The following is a 16,786-nucleotide window of genomic DNA, read 5'->3' on the forward strand; positions in this document are numbered from 1 at the left end:
TGCCTCGCAGTTAGGAGACTCGGGTTCGCTTCCCGGGTCCTCCCTGCGTGGAGTTTGCATGTTCTCCCCGTGTCTGTGTAGGTTTCCTCCGGGCCGGTTTCCTCCCACAATCCAAAGACATGCAGGTTAGGTGGATTGGCGATTCTAAATTGGCCCTAGTGTGTGCTTGGTGTGTGGGTGTGTTTGTGTGTGTCCTGCGGTGGGTTGGCACCCTGCCCAGGATTGGTTCCTGCCTTGTGCCCTGTGTTGGCTGGGATTGGCTCCAGCAGACCCCCGTGACCCTGTATTCGGATTCAGCGGGTTAGGCAATGGATGGATGGATGTATATATATATATATATAAAACTTGAATATCTACCAATTAAAATATTTCATATGCTTTATGCAATATACAGGTATTTTTCAAATACAGCCTTTTATTTCATCTTTTGATTCAGGAGGAGCAAACATCCCTCCATAGAAGAGGGCTATGTAACAGTAACTAAAATACTGTAGTATTAAAACATAAAATAGCTGGAAAATCAAATAAAATCCTAAAAAACAGATGATCTATTAACTTAAATTAGCAGCAAAATGTAAGAAAGGTGGTGGTGTGCTTATTTAGTATTTCCTACAGAATATCATCTTGCTGTTAAAAGCAAAGTGTAAAACGAAGAAAATAGTTTTATAAATAATTAGAAGGAAAAGATGATCAAATATAAAGCACCGATTTCTCATTTTTTATCAAGTGTCACATTAACCGTTAACGCCTCTTTTCAGGCAACACAGTGTACCATGTAATAAGTTATAAAAGTGAAAGAAATTAGTGAACACCCAAATGGCGTGACACGATTCCTTTTTAATTGTAAAGGTGGGTCCTATTTTGGAATAAGAACATGTTTGCTATTTGAGATTCGCATTGGATATGATATAGAGTTCAGTTAATTATGAAATATTTAAGTACCTATGTCAAAGGTGTGTCAGACAGTAACTGGTTCAAGCAACATATTTAAAACTAAAAAGCTGAAAACTAATTAGACCAGAGGCCACAAGCTTAAGGGGTTGTGAATAAGTTAATTGTTCTGAAAATAAAAAAAAAATGGACAATTGAAAATAAAATTTGTAAAGAACCTAATGAATGAAAAAAGGCCATTTACTAAATTGTACACTAACTAATAAAGAGGAAAGGATGGAAGCATTATGGGTCCTTTATTGCTTTTTTGGTGAACCTGATATTGTAAACAAAAGACTAACCTAAAAAGTTTCTTCTAATTGCATATACAATGAACAACTATCAACAAGTAATAGATTTTTGAAGACATAGCGCAAATAACATTCTCTGTTCGGGCCTGCTTTGGGCCAGAGAGTACACTGGCAGCACCAGGTAAAGGTCAGGAATCAGCTCTGGATAGATCAACAATCAAATGCATCACACATACACTCACACAGGGCCAGTATGGAACAGTCATTTAGCCTAACATTGAAGACTTTGGGATGTGAAAGGAAAACCTCAGTGCCTGGAGAAGAAACAATGCAGAAAAACAAGAACAATCACCTTCCAAATGTATCCACTCTGCTGGATTTGAGAGGCAGCAGTGATCTGTACAACCCCCAGTGTCAAAAAGTCAGTTCAGAATTGCTCCAGAGAGAGCAAATTACGTACATAAAAATGGAACTGTGATATGATACAGTGGTATTTCAGCTAATAAGTTACATCATTAAACAATCTTATCTCTGTTGTCTTACCATATTGGTTCAATGATCATAATTTAACACTAGAATTATCAAAGCCTATGAAAAAACTTGCAAATCCAGCCCACCTCTCCATCAGCATGTTTTGTCTTGTAAATGTGCGATGAAGACAAGCAGCAAGCAGCCTACTAGTCCATCCCCCCACCACCACAGAACGGGCACAGAGTTCTCCCAGTTCCATCCTTGATTATCTGGGAGTGAAGTGCTGGAGTTTTCGAATGGAAATAGAATGTTATTTGGAAGACATGCATTTCATGTGTGTTCCGTTTCTGCAATAATCTGAGTAAACACATTGTTAAAACAGAAACTTTTTCATATTTTAGTAATAAATAACAAAATGTATACATAAACTATATAATGTGTGAAGCCTGAAGTGCAAAGATCAAATAAACAGTTTCACAAAAGGTTCAAGGACAACGAAATGGTTTCTGTGGTGCAGTGGTAAGAATTGCTGACTTGTAGTCAAAAGTCTCCTGGTTCGATCCTGACTGCCTCCTATATTTACCATTTTGAGTAGTGAACTGCTCTTATTGTTAACATTATACAATAAAAACATAAATTTGATTTGCATCTGTAACAGCCACTGTAAATTTAAAGTACTTGGAAAATTGACCGTTTTTATTTCACTTTTATTCTCTTACTCTTACGAGTTTTTCGTAGACTTTGGTAATTCTAGTCTTAACTAACTAGGCAGTTCATTCAGTTCATATGACATATGACAATAGTTACCCTAAAAACCTTATATTACACAGATGCATCCATCAATTCAGTCAAGTCATTCTCCTTATACAAAGTGTCTTTCTGCTGAGTCTCCTGGTCAGATCTTGGCCTATATTTAGGCCAATTGGATTATCAAATCAGTGTCACACTTTCTTTTTGAAGGAATCAGAGTAAATCTTATCTTTGATAATAGAACCTGTTCACTGGCCTGCCATTTCTCCTAGTCCTAGATGATGTCTGTTGCCTGACTTACTGTATGTAGGTTCAAACCTGTAGTTGATTATAAACGGAGGATTGTGTCTTCTTCAGCAGCTACTCAGTCCAGTACACTCTTTATGCCCTTGTTTGAACTGTCCAACAATTAAAATTACCTCAAATCTACATCTGGGATTATTCAGCACCCTGTCTGTTCACCGAGCTCTGATATCTAGTTGTAAGTTTCTAGGTTTTCTCTACCAAGCACCACCAGAATACCCTGAATCTCCTCTTAAATCTCTAGTTATTACCACCTCCTTCACCAACAGCTGACAACTGTGGTTTTGTATGGCTTCATGTCCCACAGTCTTTCTACATGCTTCATTTTTCCTACTCAGCATATGTTTTACATAGAATTGGGAAATAACAACAACAGTTTATTTCTTGCATTGCCCACAATCACACAAGGAGTGACTCAATTGACTGTAACGGGCCATGTTTTTTGACAGTCCCCAGCCTTGACATCCTAGGAATACAAGGAACACCAAAAAAAAAAAAAAGTAGGAAAAGAAATGGAAGAAATCTTGGAAAAGGCAATTCAGAGAGACTCTTTTCCATATAGGTTGGAAGTGCAATGTGTGTTAAAAAATGGGGAAAACACAATACACAAATCAAAAGATAAGCAATCATCTTCACAGTGCTGGATGGCCAATTTATCATTGCTACCTCAGAAATACAATGCAAGAGTAGAAACTACTTTTTCTTGTAAAGTACCATCACCAAGAGCAGGTGCAGAAAGCTATTTCTGCTTACCACACAATAAGAAAAAATAATTGTTACCTTGTTTCAAACTCCTCATGTCTAATAAAGAGCTAATCAATCACACAAAATAATTCTGCTTTATCAAACTTACTTTGTTTGCACGATACCATCTTCCATCACTTGTTTGACAGAATGGAAACAAGAAGACTATTATGCATTTATGTCATCAATTAGTTCCATTGGTAAAAATGTCACAGTCTTAGGCAATAGTTCTTGGAAATGTTTAAAGTCATACGCAGTTGGTCTTTCATCATTGTGTTGCAAATACCCACATTCTTCAATTCAATTGTTATGCAAAATTGTCATAAGCAAATTTTATGTAAGATGGGAAATTAAGGTCTTTGATGTTTAATGCATTCGGGCAAACAAGTTTATGTGACTAATGGGATGTACTGCAGCTGTCTTGAGATGATTTACAGTTGTCTGGCTTCAGTATTTTAATTATCTTTCTACCTTCTTTTGTCTGCATTACTGGTCTATACCAGTCGATCATTCAAAAAGTATAAAAAATCCATAAAATGCATTTTAAAAAAAAAGTCCTTTGTTGTGGCTTATTTCAAGGGCATCTGCTTTCTATGGAAATTCACTCTGAAAGCTTAATGAAGGGAAAATACTTTTAAATTACTTAAGAAAGAATGATAATTCCGGATGTCATTTTAAGTGTATTGTTTGCATTTCAAATATTTGTTCATGTTGAGTGTGTTCCATTTTCATTCACAAGAGCTCTTCTTCAATAATATTGGAACATTGTGAGCACATACAACTGATCGACTTGACATACGGATGACGTGACACAAGTAATGTGAGATTATTTCATAAACATTTTGATAGTGTTTGTTGTTATCCAGCACTGGTCACCATGACGACCAGTTGATTTGGTTTATCAACACCACTGATTTGAAGGTACAAGAATGAGCATAATGAAGGCAGAGGTATACCCATTCCGCACTAAATTACAATTATAAAATTATGAACTAAATTGTAACTATAAAATTATTTACTCTACAAGTAACCTGTTGTGAACATTTTTAATTTTAACATTTATTATTATGTTTGCATAAATTCAGTATCAACTACAGCAATTCGTGTGTCAGAGGTTGTTAGAATATTGGACCCTGACTATTGCAGTTATTTAGATGTTTTAATGTTCAATGGAGGCTCTGAACAGGGCTTTCGAGAGACTGAGCGAGGAGTCTGAGTGTCTGGGCTTGCAAGTGTCCTGGAGATAAAACGAGATCCAGGCCTTTAATGGCCTCTTGGGCACAGTTCAAGAGAGTGTTGACCTTGTTGAGAGGGTTACTTACCTTGGCAGTGACATTCATGTTTCTGGTGACTCATCCTACGAAGTCAGTAGATGGATTGGAAGGGCATGAGGGGGTCATGAGGGTTGCTAAAAAGGGGTGGGTGGCGCTCCCAAAATCTATGCAAAAGGACAAAGGCCCAAGTCTTTAGAGTCCTGGCGCTTCCTGTCTTGCTATGTGGTTGCAAGACATGGATGCTGTCCTTTGGTACTGTGTCTCTTCAGAGAATCCTTGAGTAGCATGGTTGCTGTGAAACTGCAATTTTTTTGACTTAGCCAAGTTTGACTGATTGCTGTATTTGCATTATTAGTTTTACTTATCATTTCACTGACTGACTTCTGTCTGTTTCCTGCCTAAGAATTATCTTTTACTTTACTCTTTTCCTCTCCTGGTCATGCCAGCTCAGTATGATTCCATCTGAGGCATTAAACCAGTTGTTAGAAGCCTAATGAGTGTGTCTCTGCTTTAAGGGTAGATAGGACATTCTCTGCTATCCCACAGAAGATAGGGTTATTGTACAAAAATTAAATGAGTAGTAAACTCACCCCAATAAATGAATGTAGTGTTAAAATGTGTACAGCAAAATCAACTTAAATGTCATACTGTAATCCAATTTTTTCAATTTGCTGTAAGCTCAATGTAGCGTCTTATCTACAAAGTGATTTATTTTTGGAGTACCTGGCACCACTAGCCGGTTTCTGGGTTGCTTGGACAGACCCTTTGACTCTGCATCGTTCTTGGTATACGTTTACTCATGAATGGGCTTATACTGTCTCAACGTTTCAGCTCCACCTTGGAGTTAGAAAGACAAAGTCCTTTATGTAATCATCTGGATTTTTACAATCATCATAATACAGAAACAATATAAATGTGTGCTGGCAATATGTATGATTCTACTTTTTACAAAACAGCAAATCATTTGAATCAGTTAATTAAGATATTTTAGAAATAAATCAAATTACCAAAGTTTTTTTTATCATTACCTATTATGGAGTATTGCTAAAAGAAACATTAAAGACATTGGGTTTCTGTTAGCAAAAATGTCTTGCTTTTATTCTACCAGATGTTATCTCCAGTTTATAAATCTACATTTTATTTATGTAATTGAAGTAGAGAAGTAATCTACTTTGCTTTCACAATATTTTGTGCTGATGATTAAAGTTTACTGTAAAACTAATACATATTTTATATTAACAACAGAAATCAAACAATTGAAGCAACAATAAAGATTGAACATGTCTGTTAACACCTATTTAAATTGGTTGAACACATTTTTTTTGTGTACATTTTACATCATCAAAATACAATTTCCCTCTTTTGTTATATAAAAGGGAAATTCTTCTATTTGAAAAAGCTGAATCAGATCTTTCTATTATTCAGCTTTAGCTCTTGATTAATTAATCTTCTTTTCAAATATGTTTTAGAATAGAAAATGTTGTTTTAGAGAGATAGAGATAGGGATTCATTATTTGCCTTTTGTAGAAATTTACATAGAAAATCTAACTCACCTGTCCAGTACAGGTTACTCAAATGCAATATATGACAAAGCAAGTGCAAGAAAGCACAAATACAGAACAGAACACTTACAGTACAGGACTAGATAGGATGTTGATGGATGTTTAATGTATGTTTAATGTACAGTTTACTTATTCTAACTGTGGCGTTCATTATTGAGAAGTCGGATTGCAGAGTTGTAAACAACAACATTTAATTATATAGAACATTTTCATACAAATAATGTAGCTGAAAGTGCTTTACATGATGAAGAAAGAGAAAAAAGACAAATTAAATAAGAATTAAAATTAGGGAACACTAATTAACATAGAATAAAAGTAAGGTCCAATTGCCAGGGAGGACAGAAAAAGACACTCAAAAAACTCCACGCAACAGGAGAAAAAAATAAAATCTGCAAGGGTTCCAAGGCCATGAGACCAGCCAGCCCCCTCTAGGCATTCTACCTAACATAAATGACCTCAATCAGTCCTCATGGTATTCAGGGTTCTCATGGAAGAATTTGATGATGACAGTCATGGGGACTTCTCAAGCCTCAAACAAGAACTAGTTTTTGATTAATCTTTATTTTCACAACAAAGATCATTTTAAAATTGACTTAGAATACTAAAATTGAATGTTATTGCAGAAAAATAGCATACAGTTAACCTGTATGCATGGATCGATAGCATAATTAGTTAAAGGAAAAACTCAAGTAAGCACATTCTGATTGCTACTTGAAATTTAAATAAATAATGCTTAATTTTATTTAACAAAGAAAGGCAATTTATACCAAGAAAAAAGGTATTTAACACAATGTCTGCTGCAATGAGTGTTGGAATTTGTTCAATACATTAGACAGTATGAGATGACAGACTAAGTATTCTGACATGAATATCATTATTATTGCAAAATATTCTCACAAACTTTGCTACTTAGAGAAATCGATAGTGGATAAGGCTTTGGACATCAAACCCTAAAGCTGTGAGTGCTAATCCTGTTACTGACACTGTGTGACTACAAGTAAGGCACTGAAATGTAACCAATTGTATCTCAGATGTTGATATGTCGCCTTAGTTGGGTTGTATCAAACAAATAAGTAAATGTAAATTGTTTCTAAAAAAACAAAGAGCAAGATCAAGGGAACTGTAATCTTGTAATCTAAACTAATATAACAGATAAATAACCTTTCTGATAAATTATAGACTGGCTTTTACTTCAGCCATGGTAGGAAATAAAAAGCACAACCCTGTTTTCAGATTTCTGTTTAGTAAATGGTACCATCATTAAAGTTTAAGTACTTTGGACCACAGCACTACATTCAAATTCGGTATGATTTCTCAGATGGTATTTTCTGTCTACAAGTTGCCATTAGAAGATGTAATTTGTAGATATAATTTTAATTTGTAAATGAATGACACCGTGCAGTATTTATCAATAAAACAGACTGACGGCATTTCTATTAACTGCTTTAATGAGATGAAATTATGGCAAACCGAATGAACATTTCTGGAGAATTTCTAAGATATCTTGAAATGTAATTAATTATAAATATCTGAAAATATGCTTCTTTCAAGATATTTCACTCTGTATTGTCAGTTGTTTCAAAGTGCATTTCATAAAGTGACATTGGGATATTCTCAAATGCAATTCAGGATATTTCAGATTGACTGAGTGTAAAATTGCTTATCTTTTCACCAGACATTTTAAGATGTTTTGAAATAAATATGAGATATCTTGAATTTCAGTGGTATTGTAACCAAATGGAATTTGAGCTTTTTTTTCCCCCATGGGGAATTGTAATAAGAAACAAACCAGGAAATAACAAAAAATCACCAAGCATAGTAAAAATTGAAACCAAGGATCAGTAATAAGAAGGGCTTAACAAAGTCTCAAAACCAAAATTAGAAATGAGGACAACAAAGCTGTTGGGCAGAAGCAACAGCAGAACTAGACGTTCCCTAATAAAAGTTAAATTCAAGAGTCACTTTTATCTGTTTAATGTGAATTGCACATTTCCTTCTTTAAATGGAGGCAGGAAATGACACAACAGGGTTGCCTCATTGCCATCATGTGGTACTAATGGCTATAGAAACAATCAGGAATCAAATTAAATTATTATTATTTAATTTCTATAATACGACACAAAGTACTTCACATGAAACATGGAAAACACAAAATAGGTAGAAAATATAAATGGTTAAAACAAACAAATAATATAAATAAAGTGAAAAATAATAGTAATATCTGGAACAAATAAAAAACATAAAAATAAGAGAAACAAGTAGAAATTAAAATGAAATTACAGAAGCATGTAAAATGAATAAAAATAATAAGATCACAAGAAAAAATAATCTAAACAACTAACCAGATGACCAGCTCCATGAAAATGCAAAACAAAATGGCAAAGATTACTTGAAATAAGAAAATGGCATCTCTGAGTAGAAATAAACATAAGAAATGAACACAAAATCAAATGAGGAATGATTGAAGTGGCACATAAAAACATGCGGTTTCCTGAAGACATTTTGACGTCCATTTGAGATATTTCAGAGTTCATAAGAAATCAGGAAATGCATTTCGGCTGCACTACCCTCTGTGCCGTCATGCTGCCCTTCTGCTGATGAGTCACATTATGTAGGGGGTTTAATCTTATTACACCGTGTTTATTGAAGGTAAAGATGTATTATTATGGGACCAAGAGACAAAGGATCCTTAAAGAGTTCTGTGAAATTAATGTCAGGCATCAGGAAAACAATTTTTGCTAAAAGCTTGTGAGTCACAACTTAGCATTAACAATGGAAAATCCTACAGTACAACAGAGGGAAGAATGCACATTAATTAATCCTATTTAACACACAGGAGTTGCATAATTCAATGGCTCGCATATCCCTGAAACGCAGGAGGTCGCATTTCCCTCTTTCTCTAGCACAGTGGTTTTCAAACATTTCTAAATCGTGTGCTCCTTTCACGTGTCTGTTTGATTGCACCTCCAGTGATGAAATCTATTCACTGACCCATTATAATACATGAGTTGGATGTCAAATTAATATCTATTTGCAGAAATCATTGCATGTAAGTAATTGCAAGCCATATTTTAAAACACCCATGTAGCTTTTCTAAAGGCGATGGGGATTACTTACAGTCACACTTCAAATGTTATTCTACAGATTTTTGTTGTAATGAGTGGAATGAATGTAACATATCATAACATTCCCAAAGCTTCCCATTCCCTGTCAGAGTCATGGGAGGTCTGGAAGCCATCCTGGTAGCACTGGGACCAAGGCACACATAGGGGCCCATTTGAATTTACCAATCAGTCTACCTGTAAGCCATTGGGATGTTGGAGTAAAACCAAAGTACCTGGAGGAAAAACCACACAGACATAGGGAAAAGGCGTAGCATCTACAGGGACAAGGATTCAAACTCAAAAATCTGCAGAGCTATCTTCTGTACCACTATATCATCCCATAAGAGGGGTTGATCTTTGAAAAATAGCACTATGACATTAGGCGCTATGATTAACAGTTTTTCAGTCTTGAGTTTTTCTCAGCAGAGAGCCTAAAGTATATCTGACTGAAAAAAAAAATGTATGTGGCTGTGAAACATAAAAGTGCCTTTCCATTACTGTCTGAAAAATACAGTATAAGTAGCTAAAGCTCCTTTAGTGTATACTGTAGTTAGTGTCCTATGCTCCTTCTTGACAGCTCAGGTCTGCTGATGAATGGCATCTGGTGAAGGCAGCAATCGAGTCTCTTTTCATGTGCCGATTCTAGCTGGTGAAATGAGCTGCCCACCTCCATTCAAAATTATGACTCGTACATTATGCTTAAGAAGAGGAGTTTAGGCACTTTTCACATGGGGGAATTGTAAAAAGAAACAAACCAGGAAATAACGAAAATTACCAAGGTATAGGTCAAAGGACAGTAAAAACTGAAGACAGTGATTAATAATCCAAAGGAAGTTTCAAAGCCAAAATGCAAGGCTAAAATTAGAAATGAGGAAAACAAAGCTGGTGGTCAGAACGAATAGTAGAAATAGAAGTTCCCTAACAAAAGCTAGTTTCATGAGTCACTTTAACACTTTTCAAATATTTGTTCAAGGTGAATTGTGCTCTTTCATATTTAGCTAGGGGTGGCACGTTGGCACAGTGGTAGCGCTGCTGCCTCACAGTAAGGAGACGTGGGTTTGCTTCCATGCGTGGAGTTTGCATGTTCTCCCCGTGTCTGTGTGGATTTCCTCTGGGTACTCCAAAGACATGCAGGTTAGGTGCATTGGCGATCCTAAATTGTCCCTAGTGTGTGGGTGTGTGTGTGCCCTGTGGTGGACTGGTGCCCTGCCTGGGGTTTGTCTCCTGCCTTGCACCCTGTGTTGGCTGGGATTGGCTCCGGTAGACCCCCGTGACCCTATAGTTACGATATAGCGGGTTGGATAATGGATGGATGGATATTTAACTAGAGGCAGAAAAATGACATTACAGGGTTTGTCATCATGTACCAACAAACAAAGAAGCAATGAACAAGATGACCACATCCATGACAATACAAAGCAAAACATTTAAAATGTGTTTAAGAGGCATTTCTATCTAACTGATGTTAGCTGTTAGGTTTTTGTAATTTTGGAAATGAAAGTTACTTGTATCTTGTTCTAAGCTCTTTACTTGTGATGATCAATTTGGTAATGTTGTCCTCTAACATTATTATGTTGACTTATTTTGTGAGGTGCATTGGATACAAAAATCCACTAAGTAAATAAATGCAAATGTGATATTTATGTGTCTAGATTGCACAATACCACACATTGCATCAATGTTCATATTGCTTACTACACATCATATTGCTGCTACTTCTTTGTTTTGTCTTTGCAAAATGTCTTGTTTTGTTAGTGTTTTAATTTTAATTTTAGGGCAGCACGGTGGAGCAGTGGTAGCACTGCTGCCTCACAGTTAGGAGATTCGGGTTCGCTTCTCGGGTTCTCCCTGCGTGGAGTTTGCATGTTCTCCCCGTGTCTGCGTGGGTTTCTTTCCACAGTCCAAAGACATGCAGGTTAGGTGCACTGGCGATTCTAAATTGGCCCTGGTATGTGTGTGGGCTGGCGCCCTGCCTGGGGTTTGTTTCCTGCCTTGTGCCCTGTGTTGGTTGGGATTGGTTCCTGTGACCCTGTAGTTAGGATATAGTGGGTTGAATAATGGATGGATTTTAATTTTTATTTGCACTTCCTGTTGTTACACTGTGGACTTTGAGCTTTGCAATTTCGTCTATCTGTATACTTGTATATGGTTGAGATGACAATAAAGTTGGCTTTGACTTTTGACTTTGACTTTCAAAACATGTTGTTTAAATACAGCACAGAATAACATATCAAAAGGCAAACAAATAGTTCACTTGCAGTATAACACAAAGCTCTACATTCTTCAGCACTTCAAGTACAATTTGTTCCTGATCATCAAAGTATATTTATTTTCACTTCAAATTAATATACTGGAAGATACTGTGCAATATCCAGGCTAGAATTGTAAATTTTGCAGCTCTTTTGTCTTGTTCCTCCAGGATACGAAACTGAACTTTAGTCAAGCTTTTGCGACTCTCATTGACTTGGCTAATCTGTTGATTGTGCAGATTTTATTGCTTTTAATATTAGTAGAACATTTACTTTGCTGAATGACTTGCAGAAGTCTCTACCGCAACATTCTGAATGGCCATTTGGAAAGGAATTGGAAGGTGACCAGTCTTGGCCTGTGAAAGTAAGCAGACCACACTGAAAATCGTGTGATGTGTTACATTTCCAAACTTTAAATGAAGCTTTTTATATTCTCACAATGTTAGTTTATTAATTAACTTCTCATGCATCACTTTACATGTGTCGTGTTCTTCTAAAATTATTTATTTTGTATTATCTGTCCAGGATTCAAACTCTCATCTTTTGTTGATGCTTCAAATCTTAGGCACTCTGTTATGGTCAAAATGGATGAATAAAAGTATTTAATATCATGAACGATTCAAGCACCCAGAGTTGTACAGCACCAATAAAAAGTATTCCCCCCCCTTGGATGTTTTCACATTTTATTATTCTAAAACAATGAAACACAGTGGATATGGAATTTTTGACACCGATCAACAGAAGAAGTCTCCTTAATGTCAAAGTGAAAATAGACCTCTGCAAAGTGGTCTAAATCAATGATAAATATAAAACACAAAATAATTGATCATTTACCCTCATCAAGTCAATATATAGCAGATGCGCCTGTAGTAGCCATGACAGCCATGGGTCGGTGTGCACATGTGTGTCTCTCTATCAGCTTTGCACATCTGCACATCTGGACACTGCCATTTTTCTCTTCTTTGCAAAATTGCTCAAGCTCTGTTAGACTGCATGGGGATCCTGACTGAACAGACATTTTAGATTCCAACCACAGATTCTCAGTAGGAGTGAGTTCTGGACCACTTCAGGACATTAACCTTGTTGTTTATAAGCCATGACTGTTTAGCTTTGTCTTTATGCTGTGGGTCATTGTGTCGATGGAAAGCAAATCTTTGCCCATATCACAGAATAATTAGATCACTGGCTTGTTTTCTACACGGTGATGCTGTCAAAGTTAAGAAAACACTGGGATCACATGTAAAGCAAAGCTGTGGCGCCTAGAGTTGAATGCTGCTGATTTTTAAATCCTGCTTCATATTTATTAAACAAATTCAATAAAATATATAAAATAAACATCTGGACAAAACTTTTTTTAGTTGTTTGGTTTTTAGGTTAATTTGTCTTCAATGTGTTTTTGTGAATGTCAGCTTAGTTTGCTGTTTCATAATGGTACATGAGTGACACCTTAGACTTGATGTACCTGACTTAAAGCTATTTGTGTGCTAAAACTTTAAAAGAGCAGGTAAATCACAGATGGCTTCCTTTCTTATGACCCTTGCATTTCTTAAAACCTCGTATTTACATGAATGTGCAGTCGCCTAATGCCTAAATTCTGCTAGTAGTTGATTGTTTCACTTTACAGTGTCTCCACATTTGGTCTGATATAGATTATACTTAAGGGAGCACTTTTTCAAAATACTATGTTAATATAATGCATTATTTAATTTTTTCTTTTACTTTTTTTACTGGGCAGTGCGGACTTTGGGAGAAGCGCAGTGGCTCTTTTATCATTTCTGATGTGTAGTTCATTAAATGTGTTTCTTATTTCATTGTTTATTTTCTGATCATAAAAAAATATTCCTAGATCTGTGTTTTAATTATTATTCATATGCAGTCCCATCTCCTTTGTTATATTTAGCCACGGCTTTTTGGTGTACATTTTTATATTTCTCACCATAGTGACTTTAATTATGAGGGAATGAATAGTAAAGATACAAGAGATTACTTGAAATTATTTGGTTTTGGGTTCAAATAAGCCACCACAGACAGAAAAAAATCTGAATATGTTCCTATATGTTAACTGCCAGAAAATCCTGTCACCTATGAGAATTGTTCCCTTTAGTTGCATCCTTGAGCAACCAGAAAATGCAATAAGGGCTTTTTTTTTTATTTTTTATAAAAAGGTGTTTTTTTCTTTATGAAAATAAATCATACAAAGGAAGGTAAAACATCCTGTCATCAAAAAGTACAAGTTAACAGGGAACAGTAAACTGAGTTATTGCTGAAGGATTGATTAACAGGCCTTTAAATTTCAGTCTGTCAAGTAGGATGCTTAAATCATTTGCTCACAATACAAGCACTCTGCATTTAAGAACAGTGGGCTTTTAAGCCCCCCATTGGGCAATCCCACTTGTTCGTAGATAGAAACTTTATTATTACCAAAGGAAATTGCAGGATTACAGCAGCAGACAAAAAAAGTTGAAATATAGAAATAATGAGAATTATCAGAATCTTAGTTATGTTAACAAGGTACAAATACATATAAAATGACTTATCTGTAAGTAAATTAACAAATTTCATGTACTTACTAAGTGAAAAGTTATCAGAATTGAAAATATTTATAAGTTGCAGTTACACAGTACAGGGTGGCATTATGTCTGTTAAGATGTCTGCTAAACCAGCTCAATACCATTCAGCACACAGGACACAATACCACCTTGGCCAAGGGCTGACTCATTATAGAGCCAGATGGCCGAGAGTAGAAATTGCCTTACATATCGCTCTGTGGAGTAATGCAGATGTCTAAGTCTGTTACTAAATGTGCTTCTGGGTTTCGGCAAAACCTCATACAGTGAGTGAGAGTCCTTGTCCAAGATAGTCAGCAGCTTCCTGAGCGACCTCTGCTCTAACACTTTCTCTAATGAGTGCAACCTGACTACTAAGATTGAATTGGCCTTTTTTAATCAATTTAACAACTGACTGACTGATTGACTATTTAGTCTGTTAATGTCACCTGCACTAATTCCATTTCTCCAGCACACTACTGCATAGTGTGGAAGAAACCTCAGAGGAAGACAGGAATAGTTCAATCAATCAGGTTTTATTCAGTCACAGAAGAGTACATTAATTCATGCATTGCAAGGCAGAAGAAGGCAGATTCCCCTATTTCGGTTGGCTTTATATATTTTTTCTTCCCTCCCCCTTCCCCTTACTTATCAAAAAGCATGACATCGTTTATCTAAGCATTTCATCTTATATTGTGCAAATCGGCCATCTGTTTCTCTTTTCTGTACATGTCAGATGGCCCCTAAAGAAGGAAAGGTCATCTTTCCTGTGTCTAACGGACACGTTCCTAAAGAGAAAGTTGCCCTAGGTCAGCTTACTTATGACAGATGCCTGTATGAATAACCTGGTGTTGTAGCAAAACAGCTTTGTCAGCTTTTAACCCTTAGTAGCTTGCAAGTAAGGACTGGTAGAAAACATCTAAGACTGGCCTGCATTCACCTCAGGAATAGAGGCGATGCTGACCCTACCTGTATACATCCTCTGTGTTGGTGTTGCCTTTCCACCTCCACATCTTCACCATCAGTGAGAACTGGGGGCAGAGTGTGCTTGACCTCCCTGATGACTACGATAAACTCCTTTGTCTTACTGATGTTAAAGTGCAGGTCGTTCAGTTGTACCATTCAACAAAGTCCTTCACAAGTTTCTAGTGTCTGATTTTCTACCCGCAGCTGATACAACCAACTATGTTTGCATTGTCAGAAGATTTCTGTAGATGACGTGGTTCAGAATTGTATCAAAAGTCTAATGGGTACAGGGTAAACAGTAAAGGAGCCAGCATAGTTCCCTTTGAAATCTCAGTGCTACTCATGATCATGTTGAAAACACAGCTCTTAAGCTTTTCAGACTGTGGTCTACCAGTTAAGTAGTTCATTATCTGGAACACAACGGTAGAATCAACCCTCATTGACCCCAGCAGTGTGTGCTACTGAATAAGGTGTTGAATGCACTAAAGAAGTCAATAAAAATAGTCTCACTATGCTACCCTCTTCCTCCAGATGGGAGCAGGCTCTAGTCAGCTAAGAGATGGCAGTATTGTCCACCCATATGTCGCCCTGATAGACAAACTACAGAGGGTCCTTTGCTGTTCTGACCAGTGATTGCAAGTGAGCCCCATTATGAACCCCATTTTAGATTTAAAGAGCCAGGCAACTCCCACAGTAGCCTTTCTAGTGTAACTGAGAACTGGGGAAAACTAATTTGATTATGCTGTCCAATTGGCTCCAGAATTCTTTAAAATATGAAAGTAGACACATAAATATTAATTTAGCTGCACTTGATTTTAACTTTTTTAATTAATAACAGCTAGAGTGCATTAATGAAACAAAATGTGACTTACTATGTGGGTGAATTTCTAGCTTGAATGGGAGAATGAGTTAGTGCTCTCACCACCATGGCTTAGGTTTGGTTTACAATCAGGGAATCCATCTTCGGGCAGTGGGGTGCAGTGCTATGACATTAGACATTAAATCGCAAAGCTGCCATTTCATTCACCAAATCTGCCAAGCTATGCAAGTCACTTAACCTGCTTATGTTCTAGCTGTAAGAATATATTAAGAAACAGCAAGGAAATTGCACAAGTAAATACTACCACTATGTGTAATAAACAAATAACCTGTATTGGAGGATCTGAGATTTGTTTTAACAGATGTTTTGAGGTAAGGCTGTTATACTCACTAATCACAGTGTCATGGAGTGGTGATGTGTAGCCTGTTGAGTATAGCAAGCAGAAGAGAATTTCACACGTTCGTGGAAGTAAGAAATCCACTGTACTCTGCACACATGACAATAATGACCCAATACACCTATAAAGCCAACCTAATACAGTAATAATAATAAAGCAGAAGACTTTATTGTAAGTTGGAGACAAGTCAGATGTTAACAGCAAATAATATGACAACGCACTTGTATTCTGATATTCAAAGAGCATTTTGTAAATGGAATTATTCAAGATGTCAAATGCAGTTTTCTGGATCACTGAACAATGTTGTGAACGTGCAGATGTCCCAATCTCTAAATAAAACAAGACAAACAGTACTAAAAAATAATACCCACTTTGTACAGTGACATTGTCTCATAAGCATTCCAGCAGTGTGTACATTT

The sequence above is a fragment of the Polypterus senegalus genome, chromosome 10 (genome assembly GCF_016835505.1).
Source record: "Polypterus senegalus isolate Bchr_013 chromosome 10, ASM1683550v1, whole genome shotgun sequence".
Lineage (NCBI taxonomy): Eukaryota > Metazoa > Chordata > Cladistia > Polypteriformes > Polypteridae > Polypterus > Polypterus senegalus.